At 37.2% G+C, this 18,723-nt stretch overlaps 1 protein-coding gene across 2 annotated transcripts in view; it reads right to left on the bottom strand.

Moving 5' to 3' along the window:
• Positions 1-18,723, bottom strand: part of GMDS (GDP-mannose 4,6-dehydratase) — a 643,170-nt gene that overhangs the window by 255,335 nt on the left and 369,112 nt on the right. The window lies entirely within an intron of this gene.

Raw genomic sequence — 18,723 nt, 5'->3', positions numbered from 1 at the left:
AAATAGCCCACATTTGCTAGCTACATGTGACAACATCCAAAAGGGGTACAATATATCACTGAAACAGACCACAAACTGGCTGGTCACATTATTTATTACGAGCCACACATGTGACAAATTATTTAACTCAGTTGATCCTAATAAGTCAAAGAGCAAGCAATTAGCTAACTCAGTCAGAGGGCTGTTTGTGGCAATTTATAGATGCGCTCAAGCTGTCCCAGCACTTCAAAGCCCCATTAAGGGGAAACCTTTTAATGACTCACTTGAGATGACAAGTATTACACAGCACATATGGCAGTCAGGAATTTGGCAGCCTATTCTGTTACACTTTGCCCACCCCCAGCCCCCGACAGCTGTTTACAAGTTTTCAGTCTCTGCGCTTTGCTGTTGTAAGCAGCCACAGAGCCACAGGAGCAGAAGGGATGGTACTTTTTGAGAGCAACAAGTGGCAATAGATTCTTGTATCACACAGCTTCCTGGGAACCGCTGAAATTCCCACTCTTTCATCGGTCTGCGTGAATTGTTTCACAGGAAAGATAGAGACACCTAGACAGTGGGGGATAACCTAGGTGGCACTCAGTAAATAGCCTCCTCAAATTCTGTCTCAGTTCTTTAAAGGCAACGTAAAGCTATTATAATAAAAACTTATCTCCCAACAGGGCTGTTGGTAGAGTAAACAAACTAAATGTTAGCAAAATGCATTGAAGATGAAGAGTTACCTATACCAGTCCTAAAGATTAGTATTATTCATTGCAACATTGCTGCCTGTTAGAGGGTGTTTTGCTTTTGACCTCCTCCCACTTTTCCTTAAGGAAATTTTCACTTGGGCTGGATCCACATCCACATCCTTAATTCCATCGCCAACCATCCTGCCCCACCTTTGGAAGAGTGCAATGCCACAACTAAACTGTGCAATAAGGGAATGGAATTTTAAGCAACAATTTCCCAGAAGGATGCCTATATTGGGGCCACTTTTTCCCTGGAAACAGGGCACACAACAAGCTTAGATACTGAGAAATGAAATGCCAGCTGACATGCTTGGTAATTTTATTATTGTCCACAATACTGAGGCAGCACTGAAGAAACTAGCACTAAGCCTGAAGAACTGAAAAAGAGAGGAAATTGAAGATTTTACTATGTAAAAAGCCGAGAGACCCAAATACCACATCAGTGCACTTAAATTTTAAGCAGTAAAGATACTACCTCTTTATTTGTGATTTCAAGTACTTTAGTAATGCCAGCTTGGTGAAAGACAAGCTTAATCAAGAGGAGAAGCTGCTGACAGCAGGAAAACATGACACCCTACCTTGTTTAGATGGGGCCACAATTTACTAAGAAAAGACAAGTGCCAACCTCTACCAAAGTACCAGAAACCCACCAGAACCATCAAATCCTCTTATAGCACACACTCACTTTATTCACATGAAACAATCAGTCGATTGTGTTTCTGTATTCCCCAAGGGCCACAGCTGTATTAGGGCCATGGTGTAATTAGAGCTTGCAGGACGCAGACGGACCAAGGGGAGGAAGGGTGACCACTGTCTCAAGCAGGGCACTGGCCTCCAGAGACGACCCACTTGGAGGTGCGCCACCCCACAGGGACTCCACACACACTTGGCCTCGGTGCTAGGAGTCGCTCTGTTCTTGACTTCACTTTTAGTTTTTCACTGTGGCTTGATGGAGTTTCAAGTTTATTTTAATTATATAAAAAGTTTAATGAAAGAAATGTGAAAATCAAAAGATAGTATAGAAAAAATGGTGGAGAGGTGAACATTTAAGTTGTGGTTTAAACTTTCAATTCTTCCTCCCATATACTCCTTAGTAAAAAGAGAGTCCCTTTATACTCAAGTGCTATCAAAATCCCATATATTATGGGGCAGTTTCTCCATATATTACTTTGAAGAACTAAGTACTATGTTGGAGTGATAGAGAGAGAACATATTAGTCTGAAATAACATGTATTAATCCTACTTTCCATGCTTCAAGGGTCACACAAGAGAATCCCTTGAAAACAAGAGATAAAAATGTCTGTCATTATTGTGGGTATGATCTTGTAAGAGTTTTATGTCAGTAACTCTTTAAAAAAGCAATATATTAGGAAGCTAGGAGAAGCATGACAATATTCACATATACGTGTATATATAAAATACATATATATAATATACATATTAATGTCCTGAATGAAATAGCAAACATTCTCTTATATGCAGTAAAGACTCCGCTTGGGATGGAATGCCCTGTGGCAGCACCAGCAATGAATTTGAAAGCCCTCAGTGAAAATGTGCTCTAGAAAACAGATGACCACAAAGTGTCTTATAGTAATAAGAACATTGATGTCAAGGATGTGTTAAAGGATACTGAATAAAATTGTTTTTCAAAATATGAGAAGTAAAAATATTTCCCAATGTTTGGAAATATTTTAATGTTATTTTACAAATGTGTGTAGCTATGTAGCTATTCAGTAAATTAAACATTTACAGTTACTTGACCATTTTGTCCACAATTCTTTTTTTTTTTTTGCCATGAAGTTTCGCTCTTGTTGCCCAGGCTGGAGTGCAATGGTGCAATATCAGCTCACCACAACCTTCGCCTCCTGGGTTTAAGCAATTCTCCTGCCTCAGCCTCCCAAGTAGCTGGGATTACAGGCATGCATCACCATGCCTGGATAATTTTGCATTTTTAGTAGAGACAGGCTTTCTCCATGTTGGTTAGGCTGGTCTCAAACTCCCGACCTCAGGTGATCTGCCTGCCTCAGCCTCCCAAAGTGCTGACATTACAGGCATGAGCCAACGAGCCTGGCCCAGATTCTAAAAAAATTTAAACTGAATTTGGCTTAGAATATTTTTTTGTTTCTTCTCATTTGGAAAACATGGGACTATCCTCTATTTGGGTTACCTATTCTTGGGTATTTAAAATTCAAAATAAAAAATAATAGCCAATAAAGTTCTATTCAAACAAGCCCTTTGACATTAATAAATTAAAATTAAGAGAACCTCAATTTTGATGTTTATGATATTTGAATATCTCTGATTTGAGATATTCACATATTTAAGTAATTCTGATTTAATCAAATACATTTTATATTGAAGTATTTTTTTCAATTTACACATATACACAGACTGGAAAGATATGTACCAACACAATCTCTGAAGGTTAGAATTTTTAAAACTTTTAAATGTATATAAGTGCCACAAGATATAGAAAAATTGTAGCTAACCCCCCTACACACACAAATAAAACCCATAGCACTCTATATTACTGTCTCAAAATGTTTAAACACTAGAATTATATTTGTAGATTCAAATCTTAAGAAATTGTAGGATTTTAAGATTCGTATCACTATTCTTAAAGTCACTATATTATATGTCAAGACGGTTTCAATGGGTTTTTATCCTGCTGCCAAATATTTTCACAATTTCTACTGTCAAATATTATGCCAAAAAAATTTGCTTAAAATAATAATAGCACATTGTTAATCAGGTATTTAAAAATATGTGAGCATAGCTAGGCATGGTGACTCACACCTGTAATCCCATTTTGAGAGGCTGAAGTGGGCAAATCACCTGAGGTTGGGAGTTCGAGACCAGTCTGACCAACACAGAGAACCCCAGTCTGTACTAAAAATACAAAATTAGCTATGTGTGTGTAGTGGCACATGCCTGTAATCCCAGCTACTCTGGAGGATGAACCCAGATGGTGGAGGTTGCAGTGAACCGAGATTGCGCCATCACACTCCAGCCTGGGCAACAAGAGCAAAACTCCATCTCAAAAAAAAAAAAAAAAAGTGAGCATAAATGATGCAGTCTTCTACTGTATCTTCACTTTTAAAAATTTTGTTATGAAAAATTAGCTGGGCATGGTGGGCGGGCACCTGTAATCCTAGCTACTAGGGAGGCTATGGCAGGAGAATTGCTTGAACCTGGGAGTTGGAGGTTGCAGAGAGCTGAGATCCTTTTATCGCACTCCAGCCTGGGTGACAAGAGCAAAACTCCATCTCAAGAGAAAAAAAAAATTGTATTATACAGTGAAGGACACCTTCTAATGGTGTTTTCTGATATGCACAGGAGCTGAAGCTAATGAGAAAAAAGGCGTTTGAAGTGAAACACAAAAGAGATAATTTATTGTTTTACACTTCTTTAACCTAAGGATGTAATCTTTATGATATAATAACTAGGTTCTGAAAATAAATGTGGCGGTTTGTTAAAGAACTAAACTTATGCCCAGATTGTCAGGAGGCTATGCTGTTAGGCTGGTAGGAAAGAGAGGAGGTTGGAGTAGGCAGAATAGGGTTCATGTCTGGCTCTTGGACAATTCCTAAACTTCTGAGCTCTTTATCTTCCTCACTTCAAACAGTGATAACAACACTAACTTGTGCTATTATGAGAACTGATGAAGGAGGTTATTCATAGGAAAGCCTTCTGGAAACTCAATATAAATATAAATACAATATAAATGCTAGGTGTGGGACATTTCTGTTTGTTAGTCTGACAAACTTTTATTTGGAATATACCATAAAATCAAATGCTTTCCTTCTTTTTTGATTTCTAGTAAAAAAGACAATTAACTCTTCTCTGTAAAGAGGTTCTTTGATCATCTTTACTCCTTCCTACAGTGGACAAACCAGGATAAAGTGACCACGCTATTAGAAAAATGCCCTGAGAACAGTTAGGGCTGAAATACCAGTGTGACTTGACATCTTGGGTCTACTTTGTTTTGGAACTGTGGTCCTCTCAGAAGTTCTGGCTCTGGTCTCTGACATGCTGATGGACAGCAGGCAAAGACTTCCTTCTCTCTTCAGTGTCGCCTTAGAAATCTGCCTGCCGGGGCTGACCATCACCTCCCAGCTAGTGATGGAAGGGAATGAATTCACGTAACATTTCTTCCATCTAACAGCCAGAGGCACAGAAGTCTCAGTGTGCTATTGATTCCCAGATATTCAGTTGAACCCTTGATGGAAAATATAAAAGGAGTCAAATAAAGGGAAGGATTGAAGGTGCACCTTCTTCTGTCAAATCTCCCATTTTCCTCTTTAGACCTTAGATATCTCTCTATTAAAAAGTACATTTTGGAGGGGAAAAATGTACAATGAAGATACATCCAGCTGAGCACGGTGGCTCACCCCTGTAATCTCAGGACTCTGGGAAGCCAAGGTGGGAGGATCACTTGAGGAAGGGAGTTTGAGACCAACCTGGGCAACACAGCAAGATCCTATGTCTACAAAAAATAAAACTTAGCCCGGTGTGGTGGTGTATGCCTTTAGTCCCAGCTACTCAGGAGGTTGAGGTGGGAGGATTACTTGAGCCCAGGAATTTGAGGCTACAGTGGGCTATGACTGTACCATTGCACTCTACCCTGGATGACAGAGTAAGACCCCCATCTCAAAAACTTAAAAAAAAAAAAAAAGCAGGTCCAATGTAGGCTATTTGTAATATACCGAGAGAAATTAAAAGAATGAAAAGGTTGGCAGCTGCATTGTTTCTCTGGCCACCTGGCATGAGGGATCTTAAATATGTACATCCCAGGATGTGGGGTCAGTGGAATTTTCACATTTTTGGAGAGATGTTTCATTTAGAAAGTAAAATTATACAAATTATATGATCTAAAAGCAAAATATTTTCCTAGTTGGAGCAAACTTTTAAGATTTAGAGGCTAGCCACACCTATGCACTCTCAACCCTTCTAGCCATTTGATTGGCTACATCCTTGCTATCAGCAGATGTAATATATAACTATATGTAGAAATATCATTCTTTTAAGAAGTCCTTAAGTCACTGAGGCAAAACAATCGATGTGAAATTATTCTTCCAAGAGATCCTCCTGTTTTTAATATGATGGGTTTTCTAAAGGATTCTATGAGATGCTAAGCCTCAGAAATGTAGACAACAGAAGGGGAAGTCCTGGCTCTATAGATTTGCCCTGAACTGCACAGACATAGACATGTGACATTCATTCCTGTGGGGTATATGCAAACATTTCTGTCGGCCATGTGGAAATCTGCTTGTAAGAAAAAGGAAAGTAATATTTACAGAAGTGTGAGATGCAAAATGCAAATGTACATGTGAAAACCCAACAGCAATTATTTAATACCTAAAAATATTAATTATAAGTAAATATAAACATGATATAGAAATGAATAGAATGTATTTTCTACAGAATCTAGTACAGTAAGTGATTGGATATACAGAAAACAACACTTCAGAATATCATTTAAAAGACTCTCAAAGGGTGAAGATTTTCCCAGCAGATATATACTCAAAAGAGTCAATGATAGAAAGCAGGTTTTGAAACAGCCCCAGTCTTTTCTAAATATACCTGGGCCCTGAGCTATCATCATGCTCACCACCAGTGATTATATTTGATTTCTGTGAGCATGCTTCTTTGTTACACAGAGAGCCCTGTGAGGGCAGAGGCTCTGTTGTATTCATCATGTTATCCATCCCCCACGTGAAACAATAGTTTCACCAAATGGCTGGTAGTTTTTAAATAGTTGCTAAATAAATGATTACAAAAAGTTGCAGTAAAGAAAAAGATTAAAAAGAAGAATTCGGGCCGGGTGCGGTGGCTCACACCTGTAATTCCAGCATTTTGGTAGGCCGAGGCGGGTGGGTCACGAGGTCAAGAGATCGAGACCATCCTGGTCAACATGGTGAAACCTCGTCTCTACTAAAGATACAAAAAATTAGCTGGGCATGGTGGTGCGTGCCTGTAATCCCAGCTACTCAGGAGGCTGAGGCAGGAGAATTGCCTGAACCCAGGAGGCGGAGGTTGCAGTGAGCCAAGATCGTGCCATTGCACTCCAGCCTGGGTAACAAGAGCGAAACTCCATCTCAAAAAAAAAAAAGAAGAATTCAAGAATTATTTCAAAAATTTCATTATAGGCATGGAAAAGAAATTAATTAACTGGTATTTTCTATTTAAACAAAATTAAAATTAGGTAAAAATTAAAATTGGGTATAAAATACAGCAAAATATTTACAAATAAGTGAGGAGGAAGAAGAAAAAACATTAAATAGGTTACTAAGAAAGGTGGTGGAATTTATCAGCATTCTTAGAAACCTTTGAAATAAATGCACCCTTGAATAGGTTGAAGATTCTAAGGAGACAAGCTTGCTAGGAGAGTAAACTTTAAGTGACTTCAGAGCCAATACGGGCCAATGAGCCAATATGGGCACTTTTATATTAAATAAAACATAATTACAAGCCAATATAGGGATTTTTATGTTAAGTTAAAAACTAAATATTTCTTGAAAACAGAAATCTATTCTCATTTCTTATGCTACCAAAGGTTTAAAAAAAAAAAAAAGAATATTGAGATAATACAGAGAAGTGGTTTTCACTATAGATTTTCTCTGATTTTTACTACTCTGTGTTTAAGCAGCACTGAAATCTGTAGTACTGGATGATAATCATGCTAAGGGAATAATCCACTGACTCTTGCCAGATAAACCAAATCAGACATCTATTGTATTTCTAAAGCATCTCTAAAAGCTAAGTATTTCTTGAAGACAGAAACCTATTCTTATTTCTTATTATGTTACCAAAGGTTTTTTTTAAAAAAGAATATTGAGATAATATAAAGAAGTGCATTTCACAATAGATTTTCTCTGATTTTTACTCCTCTGTATTTAAGCAGTACTGAAATCTGTAGTACTGGATGGTAATCTTGTTAACAGAATAATCCACTGACTCTTGCCAGACATCTGCTGTATTTCTAAAGCATCTCTAAAATCTGTCTTCACATATAGTGAGATCTGATCTCAATATTGTGTATGAGATCTCAGAGAATGTTCTGAGAGATGGAAAGTTACTATAGGCACTAGTAATACAGCCTTTCTAGGATGACAACATCTTTGAACTCTGACACTGTATTTAATGGTGTAAGAGGCACTACCTATACCAATTCAAGAAAACCTGATCTTGTCTTACATACAAGATGTGAAGACAACGTGACAAAGATAATAAGAGACAATAAACTGATTTTATTATGCAATGTAGATTTGAGTTGATATGGGAGAAGATTGAATAATGATAAATGATGATGAATATTTCTTTTCTTTTTTTTTTTGAGAGTCTCACCCTGTCGCCCAGGCTGGAGTACAGTGGCACGGTCTCGGCTCACTGCAACCTCCACCTCCTGGGTTCAAGTAATTATCCTGCCTCACCCTCCCGAGTAGCTGGGATTACAGGCATGAGCCACCATGCCTGGTGAATTTTTATATTTTTAGTAGAAATAGGGTTTCACCATATTGACCAGGCTGGTCTCGAACTCCTGACCTTGTGATCCGCCCACCTCGGCCTCCCAAAGTGCTAGATTACAGGTGTGAGCCACCACACCTGGCATGAATATTTCTTAAATAGAGTTTATATTACAGAAGTAGAAAGACTTACAGTGAAAATAAAAAAAAAAAAGAGGAATGAAATGTTACATATTTTACTATTATAAAAATTTTTTAGGCTGGGTATAGTAGCTCACACCTGTAATCCCATCACTTTAAGAGGGTGAGGTGGGAGGACTGCTTGAAGCCAGGAGTTTAAGATCAGCCTGAACAATGAACAAGACCTCATTTCCCCCAAAAATAAAAAAAAAATAATCAGGTGTGGTGGTGCACACCTGTTGTCTCAGTTACTCAGAAGGCTGAGGTGGGAGGACTTCTTGACCCAGGCATTTGAGGGTGAATGGATTCATGATCCTGCCACTAAACTCCAGCAAGTGGGTGACAAAGCAAGATTTTGTCTCTAAAACAACAACAAAGGAAATTTTTTTTTTTTAGACAGAGTCTCGCTCTGTTGCCCAGGCGGGAGTACAATGGCATGGTCTCAGCTCACTGCAACCTCTGCATACCAGGTTCAATAAATTCTCCTGCCTCAGCCTCCAGAGTAGCTGGGATTACAGGCGCACACCACCATGCCTGGCTTCAAATAAATTTTTAAAAATGTAAGTGAGCTATGTTGGGGGCTTACTACACTTGTTTAATTCAGCATTGCTTATTACTCTTGCTTTACCTAACACTCTAAGTGTACTGCTTTGGTACTTAGCAATTGTGGTTAACATCCAAACAGCTGCTAGAGTTGGTTATTTCTACCAGGGTAACCAGCAAGTGTACACTTATATGCTACCCTTCTGTGTGAAGGCAGAAGGCAATATAGTTGATCCTAATAGTTTCCCAATTCTAACTAACCTCTGTTAGTATACTTCAAAAGTCTTCAGAAACAAAGATAACTTCAGCAGCAGAAACAATGCCCGTATCGAGTTGGAAATGTCAAACAAAACCCTACCTACCTATTAAAATCTCTCCACCTGTATTCAGGTAATCACTGAAATTATGTATCACTACTGATAGAGACAGGTACTTAGCAGAAAAATTTAACTAGGAAGAAGGATATGAGTTGTTGATTAAATATTAAAGTAGAAATACAGGATAAAGAAACAAAATAAGAAAATCCTAGTATCTTGAAAATACGTACCAAAAGTAAGATGATTCCAGCAATGCACTTCTGAGATGAAAAAAGAGGAAATGTTAGGAAAAGATATTTTTCTGTCATTAGTAAAGAAGATATTCAACTATTAATTTAAAAACAGGAAGGAGGGAAGTGAGGGCATAGATAACGGGTTCACAGACGAATTCTACCAGAAGTACAAAGAGGAGCTGGTTCCATTCCTTCTGAAACTGTACGAAGCAATACAAAAGGAGGGAATCCTCCCTAACTCATTTTATGAGACCAACATCATCCTGATACCAAAACTAGGCAGAGATTCAACTAAAAAAGAAAGCTTCAGGCCAATATCCATGATGAACATTGATGCAAAAATCTTCAATAAAATACTGGCAAACAGATTGCAACAGCACATCAAGAAGCTTATCCATCATGACCAAGTAGGCTTCATCCTGGGGATGCAAGGCTGGTTCAACATATGCAAATCCATAAAAGTAATCCATCACATAAACAGAACCAAAGACAAAAACCACATAATTATTTCAATGGATGCAGAGAAGGCCTTTGATAAAATTCAACAGCCATTCATGCTAAAAACTCTCAATAAACTAGGTATTGATGGAACATATCATAAAATGATAAAAGCTATATATGACAAGCCTACAGCCAATATCATACTGAATGGGCAAAAGATGGAAGAATTCCCTTTCAAATCAGGCACTAGACAAAGATGCCCTCTCTCACCACTCCTATTCAACATAGTATTGAAAGTTCTAGCTACAGCAATCAGGCAAGAAAAAGAAATAAAGGGTATTCAATCAGAAAAGGAGGAAGTCAAACTGTCTCTATTTGCAGATGACATGATTGTATATCTAGAAGACCCCATCATCTCAGCCCAAAATCTTCTCAAACTGATAAGCAACTTCAGCAACGTCTCAGGATACAAAATCAATGTGCAGAAATCACAAGCATTCCTATATACCAATAACAGACAAACAGAGAGCCAAATTAAGAGCAAACTTCCATTCGCAATTGCTACAAAAAGAATAAAATCCCTAGGAATACAACTAACAAAAGATGTAAAGAACCTCTTCAAGGAGAACTACAAACCACTGCTCAACAAAATAAGAGAGGACACAAACAGATGTTGAAATATTCCATGCTCATGGTTAGGAAGAATCAATATTGTGAAAATGGCCATGCTGCCCAAAGTAATCTATAGATTCAACACTATCCCCATCAAGCTACCAATGACCTTCTTCACAGAACTGGAAAAAACCACTTTAAACTTCATATGGAATCATAAAAGACCCCACATAGCCAAGACAATCCTAAGCAAAAAAGAACAAAGCCGGAGGCATCACACTGCTGGACTTCAAACTATATTACAAGGCTACAGTAATCAAAACAGCATGGTACTGGTACCAAAACAGAGATATAGACCAATGGAACAGAACAGAGGCCCCAGAAGTAACATCACACATCTACAACCATCTGATCTTTGACAAACCTGACAAAGAAAAGTAATGGGGAAAGGACTCCATGTTTAATAAATACTGTTAGGAAAACTGGCTAGCAATGTGCAGAAAGCAGAAACTGGACCCCTACCTGTCACCTTACACTAAAATTAACTCCAGATGGATCAAAGATTTAAACATAAAACCTAACACCATAAAAACACTACAAGAAAATGTAGGCAAAACTATCCAGGACATAGGCATAGGCAAGAACTTCATGACTCAAATACAAAAAGCAATGGCAACAAAAGCCAAGATAGACAAATGGGATCTAATTAAATCCCAGAGATTCTGCACAGCAAAAGAAACATCATTAGAGCGAATCGGCAACCAACAGGGTGGGAAAAAATTTTTGCAATCTACCCATCTGACAAAGGGCTGATATCCAGAATCTACAAAGAACTAAAACAGATTTACAAGAAAAAAAGAAACAACCCCATTCAAAAGTGGGCAAAGGATACGAACAGATGCTTTTCAAAAGAAGACATACAAGAGGCCAACAAACATATGAAAAAATGCTCATCATCACTGGTCATTAGAGAAATGCAAATCAAAACCACACTGAGATATCATCTCAAGCCAGTTAGAATGGCGATCATTAAAAAATCTGGAGACAATGGATGCTGGAGAGGTTATGGAGAAATAGGAACACTTTTACACAGCTCGTGGGAGTGTAAATTAGTTCAACCATTGTGGAAGACAGTGTGGTGACTTCTCAAGGTTCTAGAAATAGAAATTACATTTGACCCAGCAATCCCATTACTGGGTATATACTCAAAGAACTATCAATTGTTCTACTATAAAGACACATGCATGTGTATGTTCATTGCAGCCCTGCATACAATAGCAAAGACCTGGAACCAACCCAAATGCCCAACAATGATAGATTGGACAAAGAAAATGTGGTACATATACACCATGGAATACTATGCAGTCAGAAAAAAACAAGGAGTTCATGTCCTTTGTAGAGATTTGGATGAATCTGGAAACCATCATTCTCAGCAAACTGATACAAGAGCAGAAAGCCAAATACCTTATGTTCTCACTTATAGGTGGGTATTGAACAACGAGAACATGTGGACTCAGGGAGAGGAGCATCACACACTGGGGGCAGTTCGGGGGGTAGGAAAGAGACAGCAGGGGGTGGGGAGGGATAACATGGGGAGAAATGCCAGATAAAGTATGCACCTAAAGTAAAATAAATACATTTTTAAAACATGACCAAACACAATTAGAAAAGCAGCCTTTTCCTGAAGAAATAGAACTGATTCAGAAAATGAACTTGAAATATATATTGAGAACATGAAATAAATAAGCATATAAAACAAAACAGGAGAAACTATATTTCACACTATATTTTAACCCATTTGTAGCCAAGTCCTTGTCTTGAGAAATCTAACTTACCAAGACCCCCGCCCCCCTCTGAAAAACAAAATTGTTAGAAGATTACAGAGAATGAAAAACTGAAAATTGAGATCACTTAGTTTCTAGGAAAAAAGAGGCTGAATACAGGTTTAAGAGATTTTGAAGTGCCTACAGCATGTCACTATAAATCTGTCACATAGCCTTGTAATGACATTACTAATGTAGTCAAAATAATTGAATCTGAGTAAATAATGTGTTCTATTTTAAACAGCAAAGATGTGACTGAAGTACAAAATTGGTATATGAGGCAAATCAATCCACACACACAAAAATGTTCTGTTTTCAGCAAACTTCTCATCTCTCATTCCAGTTTTTCAACAGGACTGCTCCAATTCTCATCCCAGAAATCCAACTGACTTTACTGGAAATAACAGGATTCAGATTACTCAAATGACCAACAGCATCTGCTTTCCTGCAAGATGCACAGCGGGATGAAGCAAAAGACATCACTCAAGATTTGGCAAGATGACCAACAGTCAGCGAGAGATCTGGTGAGAATTACCAGTAGAAAGAGGCAGACAAAACCTTCCAGAACCACAGACGGCAGTAAGATTCAAAGTCCTGAAAGCTACAGTAAAAATTACAGAGCTTTTTCCAAGATAAGGTCCTATGTCACCAATTCTTGGTCCACAAAAGATAATATAAGTGATTTTTAAAAGATACACATATAAGTAGGTTTATTTATGCTGAGTATTTTATTTTTAGAACTTCTTTTCTAAATCAACTAAGGAAGCTATGGGCTTAAAAACGTGGTGTAGTATTTTCAAATGGGAACATACAGTTTATGCTGTCTAAATTAAGCATATTTAGCAGGCATCAGGGGTCTGAGAATTCTTCATGGCCCTTGGTCTCTCAGAGCTGGAGGCAGAGAAAACTGATGTACAGCACTCTCAGTGTATTGCATCAAAGAGGTATTTAATTGGCTTTTTAAAATGGAGATATAATATTGCTTCAAAATGCAAATATTGGTTAAAATTCCCAGTTTAGTTGAGCATAAATAAGGATATGCATATGTGTGTACATAAGTACATCTGTATACACTCAAATATGAATAAATGGCTAGAATGAAATAAACCAAAGTGTAATCAGAGGTGCTCTTAGAATAGTATGACAAGTTAATCATAAGATTCCATATTTTGCAATTAGAGTGATCATGACACAGAATCAATTAAAAAGAAAGGAGTGAGGAATAATTAAATGAAGGACTTTATATAGGGAGAAAAAAGAATTCTAAAACCCAATCTTAAGAAGCTCAACACTGTAAGCAGTATCTAGCAAAGGGTCAGTGAGCAAGAGGATCCAAACACAATTATTACTGCTGATTATTTATTAAGAACTAATGTAGCCACAGACAGGATATTTAAATTGTATGTCATATTCCCTTGAGGTCATTATCTAATGGATTTTTAAGGATAAGGCAACATAATAGAAAACTCATGGGTTATTCAAGTTCAGAATTCCCTGGTCTTTATACCTTTTAGGCTTACTTCCAGATTTTTCCATTGGTAAAACAAAACAAATATCTATCATGAGAGATTGTTGTGGGGATTGGAATAAACCGTGTATTTATTCTAATTAGCATGGTAGCTACACTGGCAGTACTTGCATGAGCCATTTCCTAGAGAACAGGATTACTCTTTTTGCATATACACAGTTTGTGACATTAAAAATAAATATATATGTAGGACTCTATTTCTTTAAATATATAATTTTATGGGCCAGGTATAGTGGCAATCATAGCAATTTGGAAGGCTGAGGTGGGTAGATCATGAGGTCAACAAATCAAGACCATTCTGGCCCACAAGGTGAAACCCCATCTCTATAAAAATACAAAAATTAGCTGGGTGGTTATGGCGCTCATCTGTAGTCCCAGCTACTCGGGAGGCTGAGGCAGGAGAATCACTTGAACCCATAAGGTGGAGATTGCAGTGAGCTGAGATAGCACCATTATATTCCAGCCAGATGACAGAGCAAGATTCTGTCTCAAAAAAAAATAATAATAATTTTATGGAAATCACAATTGTCCATTGATCTTTTTTATGCATTGATTAATGGATTTTTTAAAGTTGGTAATAAAAAATTAAACAAATTTAATACCTTAAAGACAATTTGAATAATAAAAAGAACTTTCCACATATATTATAAAATCTTAGATTTTAAAAGCTACAAGTACTCTCAGATATATGAGCTCACTCTAAAACCCTGTTTGGCTGAAAAAAATTTAGGTAAGTCTTCAATTTTCACACACATACATATTCAAGGAGCAGATACAGCACTACAGGTCAGCTCCCCTAGTACCTAACGAGAGGTATTTCCTCCTACTTAAAAATGTACAAATTATTTTGTATACTGAGCAAAGCAATAAAAAAGCATTATCACTAAAACATGAATATACAAATTTTAACATTAATTTAAATACACCAAAAAGGAATTTTGACCCATATACTTTGTTTCAATGTTAATCAAATAAAGGGCATAAGCTCACATTATTACATATTTATTTAATCAAAACTAAATATTTCCCAATCATTAGAAAATTTACTATCTAGTTTTAATCCTAGTTCATTTAGAATAGATGGATAGAAAATGGCCACCTGCATAATATTTATTATACAATTTTCAACTAGTAAAGGTTTTGATTTACCGTAATTACGATTAGAGTGAGAGCCACTATTTAAGGAAAAGAAGCCATGAAGTAAACCACATATAGGAACCTGAACTACTCAGTCATTTCCTTCCACACTATATATCTTACTTTTTCTACCAAATGGTCCCAAGTACCCAATCAAATATCTATGTGAAAAGCAGATCAATACAACCATTCATTAAGCTTATACAGTTGAGAACTTCCCTTGGGAGAATTATCTAAAGACCAAAACACTGCCAACAAAGGAAAACATGATATAAGAGGGCAATTTATATTTAACTCAAATGATCACACTCAATAAAAAGCACAAATCCCAGAGTTCTAAGAGGAGGAAATGATGTAGTGTCAACCAGGGAAAGTCTACAAATAGGACTGGTGGTCAGTTATGTCTTCACCAAAGTGGCATTTTTGCCAACAAGACTCTTGGCAGCTCTTAAGGGGCGAAGCTTGTACAATTGACCAAATATGGTGGGGAATGTGAAAACTTCACAGATATTAGCATTTATTTTTGAGGCTAACATAACACAGTCCACAAGCCTGCCATCAGAGCCTGCAGCCATTAAGTGATAACTGAAGCAGTGGAATGCAAATAATCCATTGGTTCACATTAGTGTCATGCTCATTTATAAATGTTCTGAGTCCCCTTCTGGCCCTTAGGGTACCTCACTTGCTTTTTAGGGGCATAACCCATGGGCAATATATTTAAAAAGGAGTTAAATTATGAACACACCAGTTAGCAATGATTTACTCATTAAAAAGTACATTAGGCTACGGTGCCCTGAGCTGCTCGACCTCATAGCTGATCACTTCTAAAATGCTCGAATGTACATTATTTATCTACTGGCAGTGGCCCAAGATTTATCTATTTCAGTCACAAAGTTCTATCATTTATCTATACACTCCCTAACTCAATGTTAAATTTTGAAATGCTGATTTAACTAAAGGAAGAAACTACATTGAACTGAGTGAAAAATGAATGCAGCACTCTGATAAAACAGGATATATTTAAGCAATCCGGCACCTCTCCTCTGAGATGTTAAAAGGATGTTTTAAGTAATTTATGAATTTAAGGGGATAAAGCCCTTGTTATAGAGAAATAAGGTCAGAAGGCTTAGAGCACTTGACCCAGAGATGCCATTTTGGACTTCTGATTCTGGAAAAGAGTAAAACTGTGTAATTTATTAGAAAAGCCTGGATGGAAATTAATTTACAGCCTAGTTATCTCCATGTTACAGAGATAAATATAATTATTTCTCATTTTGAAGTTGAAATAGAAAAGCTATCTTAGAATAAGTGGATTCTCCCCCTCACTCTCTGGTTCTGCTTGTTTATCTTTATCATATATCAAATTAATGTGCTGCAAATCCCAGTAAAGAAGTGAAATGTTTAATCTGAACTTTATTTCACTTTGTTATACCAAGGAAGAGTAGGAGAAACCATGGGAGAGATATATCTAAACTGACATTAGCTGGAGACTACAGAGTCAGAAGAATGAAGAGTGTTTTCATAGTGTTAAGACAGTACGCTTTCGTTCATGAATATCACGATGGAAAATGACGTGGCAATGTTGTGACTGTTCCTTGGTCTCCGAAGTTCCCTAGGTATCAGAGGGCAGAGTCCACGTTGTGAGTCTGTGGGCTGCCCACTTCCCACGTTTAAGTGTCTGATGTTACCATCTACTTGCTATTCTCTATGGGACATCACTCCTTCTCTGGTATGGAGAGTGAAGACCACAACCTTGTTTAAACTACTGCAGTGGCAGGCTGGCCTGGGATACCATGATGCATCCAGCTGCATGCAGAGGGGCCAATTCTACCCTTTCCTCTTGTTCTACAACTCAAAACAAAGGAGTTTTCTGAACTCACTAGGCCGCAGGGACACAGACAAAGTGGTTCCCAGACCGCTCTGATTACTGCTGTCTGTAGAAATGTGAAGGGCAGGGTAAAGTAAAGTAACTGAGCCGGGAATCACAGCATGCTGTTCAATCTGAATGTTTCTGTATTTCATAAAAAATTTCCTACTTGGTCATTTGTCTGAGAAAAGAAGAAGTTATGATTTTCCTCCTCCCCTCCTCCCAAAAGGTAAAAGCAATGCCAAGAATGTCCCCTTAAAATAGAACATTAATTTCCAACTTCAAGAACTTAGCATACTGCCATCAAGTTCAATCTCCATTAGAAATCCATTAGGGTATATACTTTTAGAACCTATCAAATCATTCTTTCTCAGTTGTGTAATTCTGTTGGAATTTTACTGTAACAACTAAATATCAATAAAAAATGATAACGATCAGAAATGGCACAAATATTATTCTGTGATAAATCAAAAAACATCACATATCATAGATAGAAATAAAGCATAAATCAGAGACCCTGTTGTTGTGAAGGCAAGTAGATTTTATATTATTAAGACATTTCATTTACAGAGGCCTATAAATCTAAGTTACTTTATTAATAGCATTCTCAATAAAAAATAGACTATTAGAATTACTAACATCATTCTCAATAAAAAATAGACAGTTAGTACACCTTACTCAGCAGTTCTGTAAGGAACAATGACCACTTTACTTATTTCATTTTAATCAATTATACTGATTTTTTAAAATCAAGAACAAAAACAGTATTTATCTTATTAGATTTATCAACACCAGTGACTCAGGAATAAACACTGAAGTTTCCATGTCAGAAGTGATAATGTCTGGTTATCATAACAAGGATTAGATTTGACTCTTTTAGCAATATTAAACTTTATCCCAGCAGCTCCAGGCTTTAATTCGAAAAATAATTAAATTAGCTGAGCTCATTCTTATTGGTTAGAGCTCATTAACAATTGCAGATTTTTTTTTCTTATTTGCATTTAGCATTTTAATTCTGAGTAGTAGTAAAAGTGGCAGCAACTGCTGCTGCTACTTCTTTCAGTGGCTGAGCAAACTTACAGATGTGCCAGGCTCTGCACTTACACAGATGTATTTCATTTATTCACACCACCACATAAGTACTTTTATCAGATCCACTTCACAGATGTGCAGACATGCACATGCACAACAGACATGCAGAGAGAGTAAGCAACTTGCCTTGGATTCAAACCCAGAAAAGTCTACTGTAGGGCCCTGTTCTTTGCCATTTAGCAGCTATATATATTATTCAAGAATACCTTTTCGATAATCTTAACAAAAACCTTGAAGGTGGGTATCATTACCATTTTAGAGATGACAACACATACTTGGAGAGGTTTACAAAATTTTGCCAAAGCTGGTAAGAGGCAGTGCTGGATTCTGAGCTCAGGGTACTCTGAGGGCATCTTACAAATACTCCAGGTGTTAGAAGGCCACAGATTTGGAAACACTTTACAAAATTACAAGTTATCAGTGTTTCTAGGTATATTTTTCATTAAGTAAAAACCCAAATTTACACTATAATGTTCAGCTACCTCCAAAACAGGAAGAAGGCGCTGTGAGGGTGAGAATGAGGCACCACATGTTTATAATACCTGGATCCAGAGTTTCATTCCGTTATGAATTTTCTTCTGCTATGCCTTCATTATCTATCAATTATCATTCTCTACTGGTTCCTTTCCTTCTGCCTTTAAATCTTAAGATTTGCCCTTCTAAACAATGTCATTGGCATTAGCAAGAACAAAACCTTTCTTCAACCGTCAGCAAGTTATTCTTTCTTTTTCCTCCCAAATTCCTTAAGAACTACTC

Source organism: Callithrix jacchus, chromosome 4, assembly GCF_049354715.1.
Source record: "Callithrix jacchus isolate 240 chromosome 4, calJac240_pri, whole genome shotgun sequence".
In the NCBI taxonomy this organism is placed as follows: Eukaryota; Metazoa; Chordata; class Mammalia; order Primates; family Cebidae; genus Callithrix; species Callithrix jacchus.
This window is presented reverse-complemented; position numbering and strand designations above follow the sequence as displayed.